Here is a 26,310-nt window from a genome sequence, read left to right on the forward strand (position 1 = left end):
GCTTTTACCCCCATGCGGATTGCAGATCCCAACCAGATGTTAGATCGAACAGTTCCAATAATAGAGATGAGATGTCCTTTCGGACCCCAGTTACATGTGTGCGCACGAGAATAGATTATAAAAGTACCTTGTAATACCCCACGGAACATGATACAGGGAAACAATATCAGTTTACAAGGATTTTCAGCGCAATTGTTAAGTGAGTGGTTAGATAGCCTGAGTGGAGCAACTAGTACAGTAAACAATAGTGCTAAAAAAGAAGAGACCCCAGAAAGGGACAGGACAGTGAATGTGCCCATATTAGAATTAAATTAATTGATCTAGGCATCACTCAAGCTGGAAAGAATGGATACATACAATGAAGAAGAATTACCTTTCGTGAGCAAAGATGTCACAAACTGCACAGGACTGACTTATGAGAAATTAGTGGAATTGGTTGAGAAATATGATGTGGATTTAGAGAAACCAAAGCCTTCAAAACCGAGTTATAGATTATAATTTAGTTCCAAAGGCATTGTAAATATGACATCTCCCAGCATGAGAATATACATTAAAGAACTAATTCTGTACATTTGAACTTTCAAAATGCCTGTGGGAAGATTTGAACACATTCCTTGTCATTGTGGTTCAGCTGATTTGTGGGAGGAGTGCAAGTGGAGTGTGGATTGGCCAACTTGTGAACAGTTGAGAGACCCAGTAACAGATGCGCTGTCTGAAGAGGTGATGAAAGGGTATTATAAAGTGATTGAGTTTCTGAAACACAAAGGGGGTCATTTGTGGCGTCCGTACCGCCAACAAGCTGGCGGTACGGAGACCCTTATTACGACCGCGGCGCTAGACCGCCGGGGCCGGCGGTTTCCCACCGTTTTAGCCCCGGCGGTGATAATCCGCCAGGGCAGCGCTGCAAGCAGCGCTGCCCTGGGGATTATGACTCCCCTACCGCCAGCCTGTTTCTGGCGGTTTGCACCGCCAGGAAGAGGCTGGCAGTTAGGGGTGTCCTGGGGCCCCTGGGGGCCCCTGCACTGCCCATGCCACTGGCATGGGCAGTGCAGGGGCCCCCTAACAGGGCCCCAGCCAGCTTTTCACTGTCTGCATAGCAGACAGTGAAAAGCGCGACGGGTGTTACTGCACCCGTGGCACGGCCGCAACACCGCCGGCTCCATTAGGAGCCGGCTCCTATGTTGCGGCCTCATCCCCGCTGGGCTGGCGGCCGCAAACTAGGTTTGTGCCCACCGGCCCAGCGGGGATATCATAATAGGGTCCACTGGAGTGCGGCCGCATTGGCGGCCGCAACCCGCCAATCTCGTAATGACCCCCAAAGTTTCCTCAAAGGATGTTGAATGGCAAAATATTGATGGAACATCACAGTAAACAAAGGAGACAGTTCAAGCTTATTATGAGAGATTGATACAAGCATTTAAACAGCATAGTGGATCTGAAGTTAATGAACCAAACAAAATGAGTCATTATGTATTTAGATTCATGCAAAGATTGAAAACTGAAATTAGCAGCATGATTCAGAAACATTTGATTTTCTGGCAGAATAAACCGATTGGTGAAGTGCTGCAGTATGCTAGGTATTGCAGTGATGAAATTTAATTGAAGCAGAAAAAGTTGAAGGAAAAAGTGATGGTGATGCAAATTAAATCTGCACAGACAGGAATGCTGAATCCACAGATTATGGCGAACACTAGTGGGATGCAAGGTGTGCAACAGCAGGCTAACAACGTGCCTCAGTTTAGTGGTAGCGGACGTGGTTTTTAGATAGATCAGTGTTGTAACGTGGTTGATGTTCAGTCAGTGAAGAAGCTGAGCATGCTTGCGGTAGTTTCAGACAGTGGAAGCAGAAGTGTCTGTACAGTAATGTGAATAATTTGGTACAAAATTGTGGTGTTGCTCAGACTGTGGGCAATGGTCAAGCTCAGTTTCAGAGAGTCCAAAGGCCCCAATGTCAAAATAGGGCTGAACCTACTGGATTACCAAAGCTGCAGGTCCCCCAACAGATTCAAGTCCCTCAGCAAACACAGATTTATGAAGCCCCAATGCAAGATCAACAAGTGATGGTTCCTCAGCAAAACATGCATCAGAGAGCAAACACAAATGTGAATCAGTTTATCACATAATACCCGTTAGTTGATTTCAGTGATGATGAAGTCCCTGAAACACTTAACAGTGACAGTTCAGATGAGAAGGAATGTGTACTGACTGCATCCTTAGAGGTGGATCAGTGTGATCCCTGTGTAAATGCCAATGTTATGGGAAATGATGTTTCATTCCTGGTTGACACTGGAGTGACACATGTCACTGTAAGAACAGCAGTAGTGCCAAACGTGCCCCTGTCAGGAAGGAAAGTACAGGTGGCAGGAGTAGCAAATCAACATTTAACAAATCTGATTACAGAACGTATTCCAGTGAAAATAAGGTCTTTCAAGGATTTGAAACAAATTTTAGTTTGCGATTCAAGACCTGTGAGCTTATTAGGATGTGACCGCTTATGCAAATTAAATTGTTCCATTAGCTGCTCCCACAAGGGAATAGTCTTTTAGACAAATAGTGATGATGAGACATCCAGCAAAATTGATGAAATATATCCTCTCATTTCCTTACTCCCAATAATTACAGTTAAGGATTTACCTAAAGGGATACAAGAGACAGTTATGTTGAGATTTTGGGATTTTTCAGGGAAAGATATAGGATTAATTAGAAGTGCTGAGTCACTGAAAATCTCAAATGCAGTGTTTCCCAGGATACCATCCTATGATAAGGCTCCAGAAGTAATTGCTGAAATTACACCCGTAAATGAGAATTTTGTTGAAGAAGGTGTCCTGAAGAGAATAATGGGAATTCCCTGGAATACCCCTATTTTAGAGCAGTGGAAGCCCACTTGAAAATACTGCATAATCCAGGATTTGAGAAAGGTGAACGAAATTGTCGTTCCATGTTGTCCAGTGGTATCGAATCCTACAGTGATTTTGTTTCAGATTCCTTGAGAAGTTTAATGGTTCTCTGTCACTGACTTGTGCCAGGCATTATTTTTAGTTCTGCTCCATGAGGAAAGCCAGTTCTTGTTCCCTTTTAAATTCCGAAGCAGTGTCTATTCCTGGTGTCGTACTCCACATGTGTGTACAGACTCACCATTCATTTTTAATCATATCTTGAAAATGAATTTGGAGTCCCTGATCATGCCATTTTATTCAGCCCTAGTTCAGTTCATAGATGATTCGATGGTCAAAACAAACACTTGTGAAGCCTGTTGGAGAGATACTGTTTGCTCTGTTGAAACACCTTGTTGAAAATGGTCATAAAGTGTCCCAGGCAAAATAACTGCACTGTCTGAGGCAAGTAGAATACCTAGGTCATCAAGAGAAAGGTGAAAGAAAGGTGTCCAGAGAGAGAATTTCAGCAATCATGCAAATGAATCCCCCGTAACAATGAGAAGCCAGAATGTTCGTGGGAACAGTCGGCTACTGCCGCCAGTCGATTCCGAGTTTTTCACTGTTTTCCAGCCCCTGTTAAAATTGACACACCAGGAAGTGTCTGATCTGGTACCATTAGATGATACATGCATGAAAGCTTTCTCCGAGCTGAGAGAAAGCCTATGCCGAGCCCCAGCTCTGGGGATGCCTGATTACAATAAATGTTTTTCTTTGTTTTGTCATGAAGGCCATGTTGTGCACTTTCTGTTTCAACGCAGTTACATGGAGAGGTCAACAGACCAGTAGCTTATTTATCTGCCACACTGAATCCCATCGCTGCTGCTGTGCCTGGTTGTTTCAAAACTGTAGCTGCCACAGAGGTCAGCAAGCTCAGTGTGAAAGCACTGTTATGGGCCACCCCCAGAACATTTATGTTCCTCATTCAGTAGAAGTCCTTTTGATGCAAACCAAGACCCAACATCTGTCCAATGTGCATTTGACCCATCCTGAGAAGCTGATTCTTGGGTCAGCTAATGTCAACATTAAGCGGAGCACAATGTTGAATCCTGAAACGCTTATACCCAGTAATAATGACAATGTTAATGATCAACACAAAGTGCAGCACGACTGTCTCAATGTGACTGAACTGTTCACCACACAAATACCTGATCTTCAAGATATTGCCTTAGACGAAAATGACTATGTCATGTTCATTGATGGCTCCTGTTTAAGAAATTATGATGAAACCCTGAGAGCTGGTTATGCAGGTTGTACAATCTCAGGAGTGATAGAAGCCTAATTGCTTCAAGGAGTCTTTTCTGGCCAAGTAGCTTAATTGGGGGCCCTCAGTAGAGCATGCTGTGTTTCTGCTTAAAGTGATCATTTTTACGGATAGTCAATAGTCAATTTGGTTTTGGTGCTGTTCATGATCTTGGACAGTTATGACTCCAGGGTGTTTTATGACCTCTTCTGGATCACCTTTCCAAATTGTGGCAGAGTCTATCAATTGTTGAAAGCAATTCAGTTGCCTATGAAAATTGCAGTTGTGAAATGTACAGCTCACCAATAGTCAAGTGATTACATCTCATTAGGCAATGTAGATGCTGACCAAGTGGCCTGATACTGTGTACTCCATAGCACATCCTTTAATGAGGAATGGAGCTATGGAAGTAGCACCAGTGAGACAAACCAAAAGTTTCTTGATAACTGCAATTGATACCTTGGAAGAGGTTAAGAGATTGCGGGAAGAAGTGACTGAGGAGGAACACAGAGGTTGGAGTAGAGCAGGCTGTGTTCAAAGAGATGAAGATGATGTTTGAGTTTCACTGAAAGAAAAGCAGTGTTGCCAAATACTTTGTTACCATCAATGTTAAGGTATTATCATGGTCAAGCACTCATTGGCAGAGATGCCATGAATAGGACTTTCAGACTAACGTTGTGCAATCCCAGATTCAGATTAGTGCAGAAGCTTTGTGTCCCAGATGTGTAACATGTGAACGGATGAATGTAGGGAAACACACTGTGGTTATCCTGAGCCACATAGGTAGATCAGGAGGTCCTTTCAACTGAATGCAACTTGATTTAATTGAGATGTCTGTGTGCAATGGATTGAAATATGTGTTGGTGGTGGTGTGTGTTTCATTTCACATTGGGTAGAAGCTTACCCAACCTGCAGGAATGATAGCCTCACCACTGTGAAGCCGCTTTTAAGGGAGTTGATACCACAGTTTGGATTTCCAACTTCTTTCTAATCACACCAAGGATCTCATTTTAATAATGAGAACATAAAATTGTTGTGTGCAGCATTACAAATCGAGCAGAGATTGCACTGCAGTTACAGACGAAAAGCATCTGGATCGGTTGAATAGATAAATGGAACTCTAAAGTTTGGACTGCCTAAAGTATGTGCATTTACACCGTTGAAATGGTCAGATTTATTGCCACTGCATAGCACACGCAACAGGAAGACAGGACCGTCCCCCCACAAGATACTTGTGGGGTGTGCTATGAGGTTGCTCGCAGTGCCTGCAAATACACTTGTGAATATTTTGGATGACTTGGTGCTGGATTATTGGAAAGGATCAGTTGATGTGTTTCACTCTTCATCTCTGTAGGTTGAAGAAGCAGCTGTTCAGCCAGCACAGGAACAGAGTCAGGACTTGAGTCCAGGTGATTGAGTGAAGAAACATGTAAAAAAGCTTTGTTTAGGCCGCACTGGAAAGGGCCATTCCAGGTTATCTTGGTGACTAGAACAGCTGTGAAGTGTGCTGGTCTTCTGAATTGGGTTCAGGTGAGCTCTACATGCAATGCTCCAAGTCCTCTTGAAGATAAAGGGGGTCATTCTGACCCTGGACGACCACGGAAGCACCGCCAACAGGCTGGCGGTGCTTCCTTTGCTATTCCGACCGCGGCTGTAAAGCCGCGGTCGCCCAGCCGGGTCCGGCGGTTTCCCGCCGGATTTCCCCCGGCTGGGAGAATCCTCCATGGTGGCGCTGCTTGCAGCGCCGCCATGGGGATTCCGACCCCCTTCCCGCCAGCCTGTTTCTGGCGGTTTTCACTGGCATGGGCAGTGCAGGGGCCCCCTAACAGGGCCCCAGCAGGATTTTCACTCTCTGCTTTGCAGACAGTGAAAATCGCGACGGAGCCGGCTTCAATGTTGCAGGGCCTTTCCCTCTTTCGCTCTTTTGGCGGTCGCCTGCCGGCCCAGCGGGAAAGTCGAAATGGCCCCCGCGGTCTTTTGACCGCGGAGCGGTCTTTCGACGGGGGAAGTTTGGCGGGCAAGTGCCTGTTACCAGAACAGGCTTAGTCAAACTCCAAGTCTAAATGAAAAGGGCCGTCACTCACCCCACACCCAAAGAGTCTGCTTTTGGCCTGTTCTCCAGGCATGTCCTGTGCACGTCCTGTGCCGCAGGTCTCAGGACCCAACTTTATGTGTCCCTGGCCTGCTGACCAGGACGCTGGAAAATTTAATGCGGAGCTTGAATCAAGGTCTCCTGCACTGTTCTTTGCAGTCAGTGCGCATATTAATGCTGAATTTAAAATTTCTGCATATTATGTTTGTTTTAATAATCACAATATAAATGCATTGTCTGCATTCTGAGGGTGATGGGTGCACCCTCTGTGCAACAACACTGGCCTTGGCTCCATGAGGCCAATGCCACAGCATGGTTTCCATTGGGTGGACATGCCGAAACTTCTGATTTGAGAAATCTTGTAATAGGGCCAGGGGGGAGACAGCCAGCTCCAGGGTGGTCTCCTCACCATGGGTGTGGTGGTCTAGATTTTGGACGACCAGACTCATAATGAGGCCCTAAATATGTTTCTGGGGTGTGGTCAGCCCATGGTGTTCATTTAACAGTGTGAGTCCGTGCACTATTTATTTCATTTTTTGATTATAACATAAAGCTTTGATGCTTTCATTGATTCGAGTTGTGTTCCATGCCCACATAGGTCATAGTGTTTGAACTAGTTGTTTGGGTTTGATGTGATTGCAAATGGTTACCACACTCTTCACTGAGCGAAAAGATCCATCGACCTGAGGAAAGAAGGAAAGGAGCATTTTTCCTATTCTGCGATAATGAGGAAAACCCAGTCGTCATTTATTAAACTGAGAAGGTATACTCTGGAACCAAACCATTCCTGCCTTGGCATAAGACCCACCACATAACAGTGCCACATGTCAGGATGTTCAATTCAAGGAATATACATTAAAGCATGAAGCCATAAACACGCGGTTGCAAATGGTGTCGCAGTTACCATCCACTTGAAGTGGATGGTAACCCACTCGCAAATTGGAAGGGGTCCCCATGGGACCCCTTCCCCTTTGTGAATGGACCACAAATTATTTTTTCAGGGCAGGTAGTGGTCCAAGGGACCACTACCTGCCCTGAAAAAATACCGAAACTAAAGGTTTCGGATTTTTTTTTAAGTGCAGCTCGTTTTCCTTTAAGGAAAACGGGCTACACTTAAAAAAAAAAAACTGCTTTATTTAAAAGCAGTCACGAACATGGAGGTCTGCTGACTACAGCAGGCCTCCATGTTTGCGAGTGCCCATAGTCGCTATGGGGTCGCAAAATGCGACCCACCTCATTAATATTAATGAGGTGGGTCTTTGCGACCCCATAGCGACTCGCAGACAGTGTCTGAGACACCGTTCTGCATTGCAAATTGCGACTTGCAATTTGCGAGTCGGAAGGACTCGCAAATTGCAAGTCGTAATTTGCAATTTTGCTACATGTGGCCCTTTGTTTCAACTCCATTTGGTCACTGGTTTCTTTCCCTCAGTTTCTTTAGCCTTTGGCTTGAGACATTTTTTTACAAACATTGGATCAGCTGTTAGGAATATTTTAGTCTCTACCATCTTGAAGCCTGTATCTATTTAAATGACCTGCATCTGTCAATACCCACATGTTATTGATGGACGCAACCTGAGAAGCTTTAAATAGGTCCATCTGAACAGATTCCAGGAGGTGTTTCCTTCTTCTCCGGCTTGGAGACAAGTCAAAAACTCAGTAACGGACCATGGTGGCAGGCCGATCAGGTGAAAAACGTTCATCCTCCTGGAGTGCCCACAGCTTAAAGCTTTAGGGGTCCAACCACTGTACCGCATGATCAACTGATCAGGGTGTAAGAGACTGGCCTGGTTTGTAGTGGGTACCTAAGGTACTTACACCTTCTACCAGGTCCAGTTACCCCTTATTAGTGAAATGTAGGCAGTGTCTAGCAGCTTAGGCTGTCAAGGGGTAGCTGTAGCAGAGCAGCTAAGGCTAAACTAGGAGACATGCAAAGCTCTTGCAGTACCACTATAGTCACACAGTACTTATACACAATAAAAGGCAATACTCTTTCTGGAGGTAAGTATTATACACAATATATACACTAGTAACCAAAATCATGTAAGTAAACCGACACAGAATAGTGCAAACAGTAGAAAATGCAACAGATTGCAATAGGACTAGGGGCAACACAAACCATATACTGAAATAGTGGAATGCGAATGTTGAATTCTCCCCTAGGCAAGTGTAGCGTGTAGATGGGTGCTGGGAGTGTAAGAGAACACCAAAGGTAAGTAAAGTACCCCACTCCAGAGCCCAGTAAAGCAGGAGTAAAATACGGCATTTCCCCAGAACACACTACAAGCTGTTATGAATAATTATGCAAGAACCAAGCAAGACTGCAACAACCAATGATGGATTCCTGGACCTGAAGACCTGTGGAGAGAGGAGACCAAGTCCAGAATTCAAAGAAGAGTCCAGGAAGAATAGGAGCCCCTGTCCACCTGGAAGAAGGTGCAAAAGTGGATTCTCGGGTTGGAAGAAAAGTACAGGAATGCACCAAAGAAGATAGCTGCGGGTTCCTGCTTGGTGCAAGAGATGTCCCATGTGGAGTTGTTGGATGCAGGCTGTTCATGCAAGTATAAGGTTTATGTCAAAGAGGAGCTGCCTGGTCCCAGGAGGGACCTGGGGGACTGAACTCAGGCTGAGGAGACAGAGGGGTCTCTCAGCACTTTGGAGAGCCCTCAGAAGACCAGGCAGCACCCATGGGATTCCCAGGACACCGGGACAAAGGAGTTGCAAAGTGCAGTTGTCACAGCACTACACAGGAGTGTCCCACATCGCCGGAGAACAACTTAGAGAGCTGTGCATCGCAGGATGGAGTGATGGGGACCTGGGCTATGCTGGGCATGAAGAACGTTTGGAAGAAGTGCACAGAAGCCCAAGGAGCTGCAGAAGACGCAGTGCACAGGGGTACTGTCACTGCACGGGGAGGCAAGCTCTTACCTCCACCAAATTTGAACAGCTGGACCTTTGGACAGTCAGGGTCAATTTGGTCCAGGTGAGGAGCCCCATAATACAAGTTGTCATTGCAGAGAGGTGCCTATCGAAGCAGGGAAGTGACTATGTCACTCCACGAGAGATTCCATCGGCTCTTCTGGTGCAGGGTGAAGACAGGCAGTCCTCAGAGCATGCACACCTTGGAAACTGTTGTAATTGCTGGCTGGAGCTGAAGTTGCAGGTCACAGGAGTCTTCCTGGATACTTTGTTCCAGTTACAGTGGTTCCTGGAGCACTCTGCGGTTGATCCGATGGTCAGAAGCTAAAGCAGAGGATGCAGAGGAGTCCTGGAGGAATCTTGCAAACCGTATCCGAGGAAACACCAAGAGGAGAGACCCTAAATAGCCCTGAGAGGGGGATTGACTACCTACACAGGTATGCACCTATCAGGAGGGGTCTCTGACATCACCTGCTGGCACTGGCCACTCAGATGCTCCCAGAGGGTCCCCACACCTTGTAATACCAGATGGCTAATGATAGGAACACTATGGAGGAGCTCTGGGCACCACCACTGGGGTGGTGATGGGCAGAGGAGTGGTCACTCCCTTTTCCTTTGTCCAGTTTCACACCAGAGTGGCGACTGGGGGTCCCTGAACCGGTGTAGACTGGATTATGCAAGGAGGGCACCGTTTGTGCCCTTCAAAACATTTCCAGAGGCTCTCGGAGGATATGCCTCCCATGCCAGTAACACCTATTTCCAATGGGAGAGGGTGTTATACCACTCTCCTAAAGGAAATACATTGTTCTGCCTTCCTCGGATTGAGATGCTCAATCCCCAGGAGGGCAGACACCTGTCTGTGAGGTGGCAGCAGCTGGGGCTGCAGTGGAAACCTCAGAGAGCTGGTTTGGCAGTACTGGGGGTCCATGGTGGAGCCCCCAGGGTGCATGGAATTGCCCCCCCATACCATATTTGGATTGGGGGTTCAATTTCACAATCTTAGAAACCTCACATGGCCTTTTGTCGTTACCATTGTGAATCTACATATATGTATTGACATCTATGTAGTGCACGCTTATAAAGCCGCCCCGTACTCACAAAGTCCGGGGAATTGACCCTGGACAACGTGGGGGCACCTTTGCTAGTGCAAGGGTGCCCTCACCCACAGTAACTTTGCACGTAGCCTTCAGTAAATGAAGGTTAGACATATAGGTGACTTACAAGTTAGCTGGTACAGTGAAAAATGGCTGTAAAATAGCTTAAAATAGTTTAAAAAAACAACACAAACATATAATAATAAAGTATATGTGTAACACACATTAGGAAAATTATTGGAGTCTGGGAACATTAAATACTATTCTCATCCCAGTTTATGCAACAGTAGGCAAAGTGCTGCACTTCAGAGGGGCTAGATTAACTATTCCCACTCCAAACAACACAACAGAAGCAAAATCTTGGACTTTAGAGTGGTTAGATAAACTATTCCCACTCCAAACATCGCAACAGTAGGGAAAGTGTTAGAGTTTGGACGGGTTAGATTTACTATCACTTCTCTAGTCAGTGCAACAATAGGAAAAACATAGAACTTTGGAGAGATTAGATTTACTATTCCTACTTCAATCTGCGCACCAGTAGGAAAAGTACTGGACTTCGGAGGGGTTAACTTTAGTATTACCACTCCAGTCTAAGCAATAGTGGGGAAAGCATTAAACTTAGGAGGTGTTATATTCACTCTTCCTACTCCAGTCACTGCAAAGGTAGGGAAAGTGTTGGACTTTGGAGGTGTTAAATTTACTATTCTGATTCCAAGCAGCACAACAGTAGGGAAAGTATTAGACTCTGGAGGTGTTATATTTGATATTCCTACTCCAGTCAACGGAACAGTAAGGAAAATAGTTAGATTTCTGAGGAGTTCAATTTGCTATTCATACTCCGAACAGCTCAATAGTAGGGAAAGTATTAGTCTTTGGAGGGGTTACATTTACTGGCCCCACTCCAATCAGCATAATAATAGGGAAAGTGTTGGCCTTCTAAGGGGTAAGATTTAATATTGCCACTCCATTCTTTGAGACAGTAGGAGAGGGGTTGGACTTCTGAGGGGTTAAATTTACTATTTTCATTCTACTCTAAGCAAAAGTAGGGAAAGTGCTTCACTGCAAACATATTACATCTTTGAATACCCTTTTAATTTAGAAAAAAATAGAAACTCTTGCTATACACGTTATTAACATTAATATATCTGTATATCATTAAAAAAATAAACAATGAACATAATAAATAATCAAATATATAATTAATTATCAATATTAACATTGGTATTCAATTATTACTCAACTAAACTTCACCTCTTATAACCCTACAAACATAGCAGCCCACACCTAAAATAAAACCAAAATAAATAATTATAGCACAATTTACATATTTGATAATAAATTAAATAAGTAATCATTAATAATGATTTGTTAGTTAATTGCCTATTTATCTTCACTCTTTACCCCTACCAACTCAGCGATATGCACCTAATGTAGCTAAAATATATATGTATTAGACAATTTACATAATTGATAATACATTAAATGAGTTCCAAATGAATAATTAACTGTTAACTATTACTTAATTAACTTCCTAGCCTATGCCTCTACAAACCCACACATACAATATAACTAAATAAATCAGTATTTCATAATTTACATCATTAATATCAATCACATAGTTAATCAGAAATTATTAATTAATAATTGATTACTACTTAATCAACTCCCCAACCTATTCCCCGACAAACCCACAACCCTACTAAGACATTACTAATAACAATTAAATACAAAATTCCAACTCACGTCACATTACAAACTATATTAAAAAAATAATAAACATTGTACAAACATTAGTAACACATAACATTTATATATAAACTAAACACATTAACATGATTAAAAAACAGTATTTTTACACCAATATTACTGAAAATGATATTAAAAACAGCAATATTCTTGCAAACAATATTACCTAAAAAACAATCTTCTTGACAACAATACTGGTGCATCACAACATATTTGTAACCCCATATTCTATTTCAAATATTTCTGTCACCTGACATTTACACCTTATTTTTTTGCTTTTAGTGTGTTTTATCATCTTAGTTATTGCAATACATGCCATTTTATCTAGGATGCAGTTACTTTAATAACCCCTTGTTGTCTTGGCCTGTGTGAGACTAATGTAACTGAGAGAAAGGGATGAGATCTGATCAACCATGATTCCCCTGAGGAGACTTTCTTATCATGCGCTCAGTTCCCACAATCATCCCTGCTCTTGGGCAGAGATGAGTGTAGGAGGGTGGCCTGGCTTATAGTGGGTACTTGATGGTACTTACACCTTGTGCCAGGTCCAGTTATCCCTTATTAGTAGATTAGTAGTGTTCTAGCAGCTTAGGCTGACAGAGGTAGCTATAGCAGAGCAGCTTAGGCTGAACAAGGAGGCATGCAAAGCTCCTACTATACCACTTATATCATATAGCACTATATCATAAGAAACACAATACTCATAGTTACTAAAAATAAAGGTACTTTATTTTAGGTACAATATGCCAAAAATATCTCAGAGGATATACTCCCTTAGGAGGTAAGTAAAATACACAAAATATACACACAAACCAAAATCAGGTAAGTAAACAGTTAGAAAAGTAGTGCAAACACTGTAAAATACAATAGGATGCAATATGCCTAGGGGCAACACAAACCATATACTCTAAAAGTGGAATGCGAACCACAAATGGACCCCAGGACTAGTGTAGTGTGTAGAGGGTCGCTGGGAGTGTAAGAAAGCACTAAGGGTGTCCAAGATACCCCACCCCAAGACCCTGAAAAGTAGGAGTAAAATTACCCTACTTCCCCAGAAACACACTAAAGTTGTGATAGGAGATTCTGCAAAGACAACAACTGACTGCAAAACACTGAAGACAGATTCCTGGACCTGAGGACCTGTAAAGGAAGGGGACTAAGTCCAAGAGTCACACAAGTGTCCGGGGGGACAGGAGCCCACTAAACCCCGGATGAAGGTGCAAAATGGCTACCTCTGGGTGGAAGAAGCTGAAGATTCTGCAACAACGGAAGATGCCAGGAACTTCTCCTTTGTGCAGAAGATGTCCCATGGCGTGCTGGAGCATGCAGAGTTGTTTCCACGCAAACAAGCCTTGCTAGCTGCAAAGGTCACGTTTGAAGAAAATGGGTGCTGCCCGGGCCCAGGAAGGACCAGAAGGGCGCCCCTTAGAGGAGGAAACAGAGGGGGTGATCAGCAGCACAGAGAGCTCATGCAGAAGCAGGCAGTACCCGCAAAAGCACTTGAACAGGTGTTCAAGAAATCTGAGCAGTCATCTCAACACTACAAAGGAGGGTCCCACAAAGTCGGTGGTCAACTCAGCAAGTTGAGCAATGCAGGATGGAGTGCCGGGGACCTGGGCTAGGCTGTGCACAAAGGATTCCTTGCAAAAGTGCACAGAAGCCCTAGCAGCTGCAGTTCACGCAGCACACAGGATTACTGTCTGGCGTGGGGAGGCAAGGACTTACCTCCAGCAAATTTGGACAGAAGGACCTCTGGACTGTCGTGGTCACTTGGATCCAGCTCCTGTGTTCCAGGGACCACGCTCGTCAAGATGAGAGGGGACCCAGAGGACTGGTGATGCATAAGTTTGGTGCCTCCCTTAGCAGGGGGACGATTCCATCGACCTACAGGAGATTTCTTCTTGGCTTCCAGTGCAGGGTGAAGGCAGACAGCCCTCGGAGCATGCACCACCAGGAAACAGTCTAGAAAGCTGGCAGGATTAGGCGCTACAATGTTGCTGGTAGTTGTCTTGCTACTTTGTTGCAGTTTTGCAGGCGTCCTAGAGCAGTCAGCGGTCGATCCTTGGCAGAAGTCGAAGAGGGAGATGCAGAGGAACTCTGGTGAGCTCTTGCATTCATTATCTGAAGAGAAACCCACAGGAGAGACCCTAAATAGCCCTCAGAGGAGGATTGGCCACCCAACCAGGTAAGCATCTATCAGGAGGAGTCTCAGACGTCACCTGCTGGCACTGGCCACTCAGAGGCCTCCATTGTGCCCTCATACCTCTGCATTCAAGATGGCAGAGGTCTGGGACACACTGGAGGAGCTCTGGGCACCACCACTGGGGTGGTGATGGACAGGGGAGTGGTCACTCCCCTTTCCTTTTTCCAGTTTCGAGCCAGAGCAGGGGCTGGGGGATCCCTGAACTGGTGTAGACTTGGCTTATGGAAGGAGGGCACCATCTGTGCCCTTCAAAGCATTTCCAGAGGCTGGGGGAGGCTACTCCACCCCAGCCCTTCACACCTATTTCCAAAGGGAGAGGGTGTAACACCCTCTCTCAGAGAAAATCCTTTGTTCTGTCTTCCTGGGACTGGGCTGCCCAGACCCCAGCAGGGCAGAAACCTGTCTGAGAGTTGGCAGCAGAGGTAGCTGCAGTGAAAACCCCAGAGAGCTAGATTGGTAGTACCCAGGGTCCATGCTGGAGCCCCGGGGAAGAATGGGATTGGCACCCCAATACCAGATTTGGCATGGGGGGGACAATTCCATGATCTTAGACATGTTACATGGCCATATTTGGAGTTACCATTGTGAAGCTACATATAGGTATTGACCTATATGTAGTGCACACGTGTAATGGTGTCCCCGCACTCACAAAGTCCGGGGAAATTGCCCTGAACAATGTGGGGGCACCTTGGCTAGTGCCAGGGTGCCCTCACACTTAGTAACTTTGCCCCTAACCTTCACCAAGTGGGGGTTAGACATATAGGTGAGTTATAAGTTACTTGAGGGCAGTGTAAAATGGCTGTGAAATAATGTGGACGTTATTTCACTCAGGCTGCAGTGGCAGTCCTGTGTAAGAATTATCTGAGCTCCCTATGGGTGGCAAAAGAAATGCTGCAGCCCATAGGGATCTCCTGGAACCCCAATGCCCTGGGTACCTAGGTACCATATACTAGGGAATTATAAGAGTGTTCCAGTGTGCCAATCAGAAAATGGTCTCTAGCCTGCAGTGACAATTTTAAAAACAGAGAGAGCATAAGCACTGAAGTTCTGGTTAGCAGAGCCTCAGTGACAAAGTTAGGCACCACACAGGCAACACGTTCAGGCCACAACCTATGAGCACTGGGGCCCTGGCTAGCAGGGCCCCAGTGAGACATATAAAACACACTGACAAATAGTGTTTTAACTACGAGCACTAGGGTCCTGGCTAGCAGGATCCCAGTGAGACAGTTTAAACACCCTGACATATACTCACAAACAGGCCAAAAGTGGGGGTAACAAGGCTAGAAAAAGGCTACCTTCCTACAATGAGGCACTGCTAGCTAACCAGAAAACCTGGATTATGCAAAGGGGTGTCACATGCTGTGGGACTGTACTCAGTACCCTACAATTCCGGTGATTCTGTCTCCCAAAGCCAGTTGCCTCATTAGGATAATGAGAACCTAGGTGACAAGGGGCCATCAACATTTGGTCAGGCACTAATTTTCAGATCCTCCTAAGTACCTCTGTCTCAATTAAGGCTAAAGACACCTCAATACTGTAAACAGAGACGTCGATGGTATTGAGGATTCCCTCCTGATCTAAGTAGGTAATACCTAACTAATGCTGTAGGTTGTTCAAGCTTGAACCTTAAAACGAATAATCCGCACTTGGTGTCCTTATGTCTGAACAAACACGTTTACCATTACCATGGTAAACCTGTAACTGGTAGCAATCGCAGTAAACATGAAACCACCCCTTACTGCACATTTATTGGCAAATGCCCCACAGGCCAGGGGGTCAAGTTACATTTGTTGTTGAGTCTCATCCAGCCTACAGAACAGAAAGCTTTTATTCTTGGCTCACTTTCCAGCAGTTGACAGGAACACATTTCATTACTACACAACTGCAAACATACCTGCACAACACATAGCCTATGCATATTTAGAAACACCACTATCTTATCAAGACCATAATAATTGGCTTGATGGCGTTTTACCACATACAATTCTACATGTTAGGTTAGGTCCTCTGAGCAATGAGGGTCCTACCTGGCCTTTTTTGGCCACATATACACTGCACCATTATACAGCAACCTTAGCAGTAGCTGAAGTTCGCCGCTTATATACAGAGCTCACGACAATACGCAGACTGTTTGCATAGTTTGTAATGCAAACATTAACTATTAACCCAGCATGTGCTGCCCCAGTAGCACCACATGCAGTTACACCAGGTATTAACCATACAACTGTTCATTAGATCATTGGTAAAGTACCCGCCAAGCAGGAGCCAATTCCATTTTGGTTAGCTCAAAAAATAAATGCACTGCATGCAGTCTTTCCCCATATGGGTCCTTGGGATAAACAGAGAACACTCACTATATGCTTGCAATTTGGGATGGTTCCCATGATAGATAACTGTAACACTTGGGACACGGTAATTGCCACACTGTATACTACAGCACATGGTACACCAACACTTGCCAATCTTCCGGAGGTATGAAAACAAATTCAAGATGAATATGGGGCTGCTTCAGCCCTGGACATGGGGATGCAATTAATGGGCAATTTTGCCACTGTGTCTTCAATCATATTAAGTAACCTTAAAGGGGAATCAGTTGCACAGGATAAAGAACGTGAGCTGCCAAAGATTATCACTGAAACCTACTCTAGTATTGGTCGAGATAGTCTGGGGGCCAGACCCATTAAACCACAATTTCATGGCAGATCCAATAAAGACTCTACCAAGCAAGCACCTGAGATTCCAAAAAGAGCTGGGAAAAAAACAACAAACACCTACAAAATAAAGGGGAGAATCTCTGCATTTGGAGACCCCTCAAAACAGATACAATCTTAGAAATAGAGACAATATAAAAATGCTTGACAGATATCAATATACTGATACACGCCAATCTCGTCCCTTTCAGGACTCACTGAGAAAAAGCAGTCAGAGAGGTGGGCAGTCAGAGCAGCGAGTATGTAAAATCAAGAAAGGACTCACAACGCTCGTCCGAAGTTTCCGTTAAGAAAGAAGAGAAACTTGCACAACAAAAACCCTAGTTCAAAAAAGAAAAAAGCAGCAGCAGTTGTAATTCAACTTGCCACTCAGGAAGAGGGCTTTACTGAAGAACAGGAAGTCGGAACTGGCCCTGCTAGACAGTGCAACAGAGGTCACAATAGTTTGCCAGGATCTTCAAGAGCATCTGGAGGTGAAAGCAACTGATGAATTTTTACAAGTTGAGACTGCGGACATGCGTGTCTCCACACCCGACAGGGTGTATAAAGTAACTATACAGTTGAAGGGAGACATTTAACGTACAATATACGCTATCTTTTGGGACCGCGTTGTCACCATTTATGATATTTTACTGGCCGAAAAGTATTGGGCACCAGAATTTGTCCATGATATCCCCTATGGAGAAGAGATTATTGAAATACCTTTCTCGACCCTTGTTCTGAGAAAGCTCGTAGAAATTCACGCTATTGATTTGGTAGTAGCGCAGGCACCTGCCTTATACTGCAACCGTGTCGGGGGGATAAAGATTCCACCTATCATGTAAAACCAATTAAAACTCAACCTCAGTCTCAACCCCAATATCCAATAAAGCATGAAGCTAAAGCACCCTTGAGGGAAATCCTCACAGTTAGAATACCACGGCGTAATTGAACCCTGTGTCTCACCAATGAAAAATCAGTTGTTCCCTGTAGCCAAACGTGACCATTCATACTGAATAGTTTTAGACTACAGACATTTAAACAGCCATACTCACACATTTGCTATACAAAATGCACACAGCACAGCACTTCTGAACAATATAGTGCACAAAAAATACAAAATGATCCTGGATATTTCTAACTGGTTCTTCTGCCATAATATAGCACCTGAAAGTAGGGACCTAACAAGTTTCAGTGCTTTAGACTCTCAGAAAAACTTCTGTCAACTCCCACAGGGGTACAAGAACAGTCCAGGACTGTTTTCAGCTCGTGTTACATCTATTTTACATGACATTGACCCTGGGGCTTTGTCATACGTGGATGATATCTACCTTAGGCTTGACGACCTCATGCAACATATAAGACGGGTAGCCGGGATTGTTGTGGGATTTGCCGAAATAGGCTACAAATTCAATAAAAAATTTAAAAAAAAATAGCCTTCCTTGGTGCCCTGTTATTGGGATACAAATTATCAGATGAAGTCAAGAGCCTTGTGCCCCAATTTTTGGAACAATGTGCACAACTACAACCTCCGAATACCATCAAAAAGCTCCAGTCTTTATTGGGCTTTTTAAATTGTGGCAGACTATGCAGAACTCATTAAACTATTATATGACTTAATACGTCCTGACTTTTCCAGCAAATACTAGACAGTTAAACACACGTGCATTCGAAGAGCATTACAACAAGACATGCTTGCAGCAAAACACCGACACACAAGGGACAACAAAAAACACCTGGGCATCAGAGCAATTGTTGGGGCCATTGGTTTCACCTATGTAGCGTTTAATGAGGGTGAGAGCATCCCAATAGCATACAAATCACATTTCTGCTCTACAGCAGAACAACGCTTAATTCCCACTGAGAAAATTCTTGTTGGTGTTCAGATGGCTCTCACCAAAGAGAGACCTCTGGCCCAGGGAAAATGTATCATTGTCTTATCCCCCATCCTGGCCCTTGAGGCCATTACCAAAGCTAGAGTTCTTAAAGCATTACATCCACGTTGGATCCAATGGGCAACGTCTCTGACGGCCTCTGATGTTGACCACATTTTTTAACTCAAAATTACAATCTCAAGAATTTTTGCAATGTTAACTTGAATACCAGTTCCAGCAAACACATTGCATGTTGAACAATATCGAACAATTATGTACACTAATGGTTCAGCCCAAACAGCAATAGGCATAGAACATCCATACTCCACCGCTTGCGCAGTCGTGAGTCGTGAGTGGTTACATGAAGAATGGTAAGTTCCATCCACAGCATACTTACAAACAGACCGTAGGGGCCTGCACTGCACAATTAGCAGAGCGCAGGGCTCTGATGATGGTACTGGAACACACGGATCCTGAACAGCTGATGCTGATTGTCTGTGATTTGTATTATTGTGTCCAGTCCTTCAGTGAATATCTGCATTACTGGCGCCAGAATGGGTTCAGAGGTTCAAAAGGAAGCACCAATTAACATAGACTCCTGTGGGGGAAAGTAGCGGATCTGAAGGAAACACTACCCACTGTTCATGTTGTACATACACTAGCACATCAGCGTGATGGAATACACTTTGCAGGCAATACCTGGGCTGATGAAGCAGCCAAATCAGCAGTAGCTACGGCTAGTGTTGCTTCAGTAAATCGTTCTAGAACAAAGTTTGATGATGATACACTGGCAGCTGTGAAAGCTTCATCTGACGGCACGCCCTTACCAAAAGCATATCCTGCTAAATATTCATACCGCATACCATGCATCAATACAGCCCTAGCAGTTATACCACGAGTGGGTAATCGTGTGATTCCCAACAAAGACCAAAGACCAGAATTGATCAAAGCAGCACATGAGGGAGTTGCTTCTGCCCATGCTGGTGTGGCAGCTACTAAATCATTGGTACAAGCAAGTTACTAGTGGCCAGGTCTCTACAAACAAACCAAGCATTATGTTCTTTGTTGTGACATCTGCCAGCAAATTAAAGGCTCTACTGTCAAATGACACATGATAGTGCATACAAATAAATTTTACTCGCTATTGACTCTTGTTCCAGATTTCTATGGGTTTGACCACAACGCTCAGCTGATGTTCAAACTGTTATTAAAGAGTTGCAAATCTTTATCTGCACATATGCTGTTGTGGCTTTCCACTCGGACCAGGGCCCTGCTTTTGCCTCAAGAATTTTCAGGGATGCCATGGCTCTGTTAGGGTTCCAACTGCATTACTCGTCTCCATTTCATCTCGAGGGAGATAGTGTTGTGGATTGACGAACCTGAGATTTAAAGCAATCCTTAACAGCCAGAGTATTAGGCAGAGGTTGCAGTTGGCTTACACACCTGTATGGAGTCCAGAGAGCACTTAACAATATGCCCAGAAGGTCCCTGGGGGCAGGCGTACATCATACAAATGCCTGTTTGGCGCACAAATGTATGTTGCAGATCTTGATGGTCCTGGCGTGGAGGTGGCAGATGCACCTTTTGACATTTATGAAAGTGTCACTGTCTTACAATAGCTCCATGATGACAACACATTTGCCAGTGCCGCATTCTTGGGAAGACTGGTTCCAGTCCTGGAATACACGGTACCAGCACTATTATCTTACCACTGCTGTCTGGTTTTAAAGGAAATCATTTTGTCTCCATTGGCAATGTCAAGCTACACCATATGACCCATCCTGCACAGCAGACCTAGGGAACTCCTGGGTAGTACCCAGATCCTTCTCACTAGAGACCAGGCTGTTCCTCTGCAGGTTTTAAACAGCAACGCTGACACCTCTCTGAGCTCGGAAAGGGTGGAAAATGATCTTTCATTGGTTCCACTAACTTCTTCTGCTACAAGTAACATCAGCAATATTGAGCGATTCTACTCATACTCTACACAAACGGACATTTTGCTGACATCAATGATACTTTCACCAATTCATCTGCCTCTACTGCAAAAGAAATGTCAAGAGCTCGTAAGCTAATAATTTGGCTCAAAATTAATTATTTAATTCTTCCATGGAAAAATCTATGTTTTTTATTAACTGTACTTGCCTTCCTCCTTTGCATTGGGTTTGTCATCATTTTCTTCCTACTGATACATGGTCATTACCTTCCTGAACGCTGTACAGTTGAACTGGTGGGTGAGGTCCTAAAACCACACAACGTCTGTAGAGACTTGTCCCTAGTGGACATCCCCGCTATACCAATTCCTGATGGGATTGTTTGGGATAAAGTATTATTTTATATATATGGCCTGACAGAGGTCATTCAAATTCCATATGTATACAAACTTTCCATGAACCATGTAATTACACCCGGAGTAGTTTCTGATGATTGGGATGTGAAGACAGTTGATTCTATTATGTCTGATTTGCAATATTATACAGTATTTGAAAATGAGGATGTTTATCAATCCAAAGTAAATTATGGAGAACTGTTCTGTTATAATTATTATGGACATCATGGTATTCAAAGAGCAAGTACAATTGGAACACTTTCCGACTCCAGTGGGGAGATCCGAAAAATGTGTACTGAAAGGTTTGAATATTTCTCTGAGCACAATATTAAAGATGGTGAGTCATATTATTTTAAATTGCCATTAATGGAAAGTCAACACGTTTTAATAACTGATACTAAATTGATTTAGTCTGATTCTTTTGTTTCCAGGTTAGCTATTAGAAGCTATGAATATTGGTTGAAGTCGATAGACTTGAAAAGTTTGTGGGGAACTAAAAATTGGCAATAAAGGGAAAAGAAGCTTTATTTAGAACATGCCTGATACCTGTTCAAATTATACTTTTAAATGAAACTGTACAACAGACAAGTTGTTTAGGCGTAGCAAAAATTAAGGATGTGAATGCGCCCAGAATTCTAGCACCTGTAAAATCTTATAAATGACAAAAGTACATAAATGCATCTGAAGATCAGCTTGATGAGTGGGTCCAGAATGGACCATTTAACACATCACTTTCATGTCCTTGTGGGTGGTTATTGTGGCAAGTATACACAGATGGGTGCCATACACATTTTGTAAACTCCACGGGGTGGGGGCGGTTAGAACAAATAGACCAGACCCTTGCTGTTTGTCATGGGAACACTCAGACAAATAGTGTAGGAAAATTATGCCAGCATTGGTTGAAAAGTTCCTCACTAGATGGTGTGTGACCTCAGTCTCCTGTCTAACGATAAGGTCCCAGAAGCCAGTGCAGTATATAATGACATTTGGAAACTTTCACAACAGAAGTGGCTGCCTGGTTAAGGCAAATTAATCAGGAAAATTTACAGAAAGAATTAGCCATTGTAAATAATAGGATTAACAACCTTGACCGACCAGATATACACTTTAAACAACATTGTATCCTCTGCAATAGACATAGTACAGAGTGACATGTCATCTTTACACGATGGACAGAGTCAGCTAAGGTCAATTATGCAGTTAGGTTGGACACTACAAACACTGAAAGCAGGTTGCGTTCCCTGGCCACACGTTAGCCAAAGGGAAATATTTTCATCATTTAATTTATCGTGACAACAAGAAATAATGGTTAAGAAGGAAGCAACTTTTGTCATGCTAACCATTGAGAAATTACAAAAATTGCCTTTTATTGTGGCTGAAATACCTTCTGATGAATGGTTGATACACGGGTTATTAATCTGCCTATTTCAACACTTCAATTTACATCTTGCTTGAAACACATTCCAGTAGGCAGATATGAAAGTCTGGGAGATAGTTACATACAGCATGTGTGGGAGTTTCTCTTTTCGTACAAATGTTTCATTGGCATGAAAGAGGTCTTTCTTAGCGGTAATGAATACAAAACTTCTGTGAGCCATTCAATGGTTTGTAAACAGCATTTCTTGTACAGGGCATGTAATGCCTAGACAGCAAACTTGGCTTGTTATCTGAAGGGAGTTCCAGTCCCCTTGATTAGACCTACATTCCAGGTGCTCTCAAATGGTAGCTTTGTGCTCCCTAACAGTGAGAGCTGTTGTGGAATGCAAGCCGGAATAGTTTATGTTGTTTCGGTTTACCCAATTGTCACATGTTGTAGGAATCTCCTTTTTGCCCCTAAAAAACACAGAGAAGTACCAGAGATTTAGCCTCATATTGCTAGTTCAGATGTGAGTTTTGACAGGTTGAGCAGACTCAAGGATTCCTTGTTTCAAAAACATGTGGCACTTACAGCTGCGCATGAGGCCTTTGTACTTCAAGTTGCGAGGTCACCTACAGAGATACAGTCCCATTTAGGTACAAAAGTTCCAAGAAACTTTGGTGTACTTGTGGGGAGAATATTTAATCAGTCCAGTACAACTGGAATAGCAGATTTTTTTAAGACTGTTGGTTCTGGTTTCGTTCACACCTTCTCCTTTATATTTGGCTTAATACCCTCAGCCATGCACTCAATAATTCAGAGTATTTTCGGGGGATTTCCAATTACTTTAGCTATAATAGGTGGCATTTTGCTGTTTCTACTTTTTCTGCGCAATGGCTGTCCCTTCACAACAAGGAGGACTGAAAGTGCTTCCACTAACGCAAGTATGTCTTGAACGCATGATGCAGTATTTTGGATCACCACTCCTGGAACAACTGGAGTGCGACTGGTCTCTGTCTTTGAGACCGGTTTTGGATTTTGTGCAGCGCGTGTTTAGATGGCTTTGGTGCCTTTTCGAATATGCACTGAAAGCTTTTCTTTCTACACGGCGCTTACTTTCACTGGACACTGATCTGTTGATGTTCTCATTGAGGGCTCATTACCAGACATGTGCATTGAAGGTGTGTTTGCTACGGAAAGCTGTCTATGAGATGTCCTTTGTGGATAATGCAACTCTTAACTCGATAGTAGGCACAAATGGAATGTGCTGCCTCAGCCGGAAATCAGGCTTTGAAACATGAGTGCTCTATGGTTTTCTGTGGCAACGATTTGGATATTTTACCATCTGACGAAGTGAAACATTTCCTGGCTTCCATTGTCCCGGGCATAATTGCCGATTTTATTGGCGCCACTACTGAACTTTTAAATTGTCCTTTTTTCTCCATGCTCAGGTGTCTTTTATCTTGTCACTATTGACATTTATGTTTATTTGCTGGTATAAGAATAGATGTTATTAGGCTTTTATTTCATTTTAGGCTTTAAACCTCATTTGAACTGGCCAGGGGAGGGTGTTGTATAGCTGTTTTAGCCATGTTTTAGACATGTTATTTTACCAAACTGGGCCTACCATTGTGCACTTCAACCGAGTTAGATTTTAATCAGCATTGCTTCATTTTTCTAGCATTAGCCACATTTGCAGTGTTGTTTTATTTTCTCTACCTAATTGTTCTTTTGCCTAGGAAAGGATCACGTTCTTAGTACTGCATTCATTTCACTTTGTGCTTTCCTCAAGGCTGAAGTCAAATAGGGTTGCCAGCAAAAGCAGTGCGCTGTGTCTCCAACATCCACAGAAACATCCACATTCTTATATGGGGATATTTTTCCTAGACCATCCATTGTTTTATTATAAAACACTTCTCTGTCCCATACACGTTAGAGGGAGATTTCAGCCAGATGACCAAGACTGCATGCTGATTGCTAATCGTCTTCACTACAGCTGCTTGCTCAGACAACCGAATCCCTGTCCTATAGGGGGATGGTGTTTTTTTAGACAACAGGCTTCCTTGCTCAGGTGTGGGGGAAAACCTGAAGGAGGGATTAGGGCTTATTATGCTTTGCTCTAACATATCTTAGGCAGGCAAGATATATATCACTCCTAGTGACAGTAAGGTGGGACTGTTTTTGTGTTTCACACCGCGTGTCACCTTTTTGCTCCTTATGACTTTGGCAGTCTTTCCGGTAGATTGCTGCGGTGGCAGCCACCAAAACTCTGCCATGTTGACAGTCATATGACCGCCGTATTAAGGCCCATATTTATACTTTTTGATGCAAAACTGCGCCAACGCAGTTTTGCGTCAAAAAAATGAGCGCCGGCTAACGCCATTCTGAAGCGCCATGCGGGCGCCGTATTTATTGAATGACGTTAGCCGGCGTTAGCCGCCGGCGCCGTCTGGTGTGCGTTAAAAAAAACAACGTACACCAGGCAGCGCCGGCGTAGGGGGATATGGGGCTTGGGCGTCAAGAAATGGGGCAAGTCAGGTTGAGGCAATTTTTTCGCCTCAACCCGATTTGCGCCATTTTTTTCTCACTCCCAAACCCCATAGAAATGACTCCTGTCTTAGCAAAGACAGGAGTCATGCCCCCGTGCCCAATGGCCATGCCCAGGGGACTTCTGTCCCCTGGGCATGGTCATTGGGCATAGTGGCATGTAGGGGGGCACAAATCAGGCCCCCCTATGCCACAAAAAAATAAATAAAAAATACTTACCTGAACTTACCTTAATGTCCCTGGGATGGGTCCCTCCAGCCTTGGGTGTCCTCCTGGGGTGGGCAAGGGTGACAGGGGGTGTCCCTGGGGGCATGGGAGGGCACCTCTGGGCTCCTTCAGAGCCCACAGGTCCCTTAACGCCTGCCTTTTGCAGGCGCTAAAAAACGGTGCAAAAGCGGCCGTACGTAATTTTTTTTGACCCGCCCACTCCCAGGCGTGATTTTTGCCCGGGAGTATAAATCCGACGCACATGCCTCGGAGTCGATTTTTTAGACGGGAACGCCTACCTTGCATATAATTAACGCAAAGTAGGCGTCCACGCTAAAAAATGATGCTAACTCCATGGACTTTGGCGCTAGACGCGTCTAACGCCAAAGTATAAATATGGAGTTAGTTTTGCGTCTAAATTGCGTCAAAAAAAACGACGTAATTCCGGCGCAAACGGAGTATAAATATGCCCCTAAGAGTCACACAGTGAAGACAGCCAAAAAACATCCAAAAATCTGAGACCGCCAGGACACTGCCAGTTCCACCCCCAGCCCAACAAAAATCTGCCCACCAGATTATGAGCCACAAATCACCACGGGGGTTCATCCATGGCAGAAAACCATTGGCGGTGCAAACCGCCTCAGTCAGAACCCACTACTGTCAGAACACAACACCACACTGAATAGTTTGAATACCCCACACCTGACACATAGCCACACACCAGACACTCCTACTCACTGCACTATATAACACACCCTGACACAATCCACAATCCTTTGCAACAAAAATGACATACACCAAGAGCAGGCAACCACAGAGAGAGTGAGCAGCCTTACGCCATGGGCATACACACACCAAATGCATCACACACAACACACCAGCACAACTAGCACACATAACAAGCACACAAAAATCACAACAAGCGTCCATCACACACAGTGCACCACCAACACCCCATCAATCACCCAACAATGCACGCTTACACACACACAACACCCTACCCCACCTCAACACATCCACAACAATGTCCCCACAAAAGCACCCACAGTTCACAGACGAGTTAAGAGTCATGGTGATGA

The sequence above is a fragment of the Pleurodeles waltl genome, chromosome 6, assembly GCF_031143425.1.
Source record: "Pleurodeles waltl isolate 20211129_DDA chromosome 6, aPleWal1.hap1.20221129, whole genome shotgun sequence".
In the NCBI taxonomy this organism is placed as follows: domain Eukaryota; kingdom Metazoa; phylum Chordata; class Amphibia; order Caudata; family Salamandridae; genus Pleurodeles; species Pleurodeles waltl.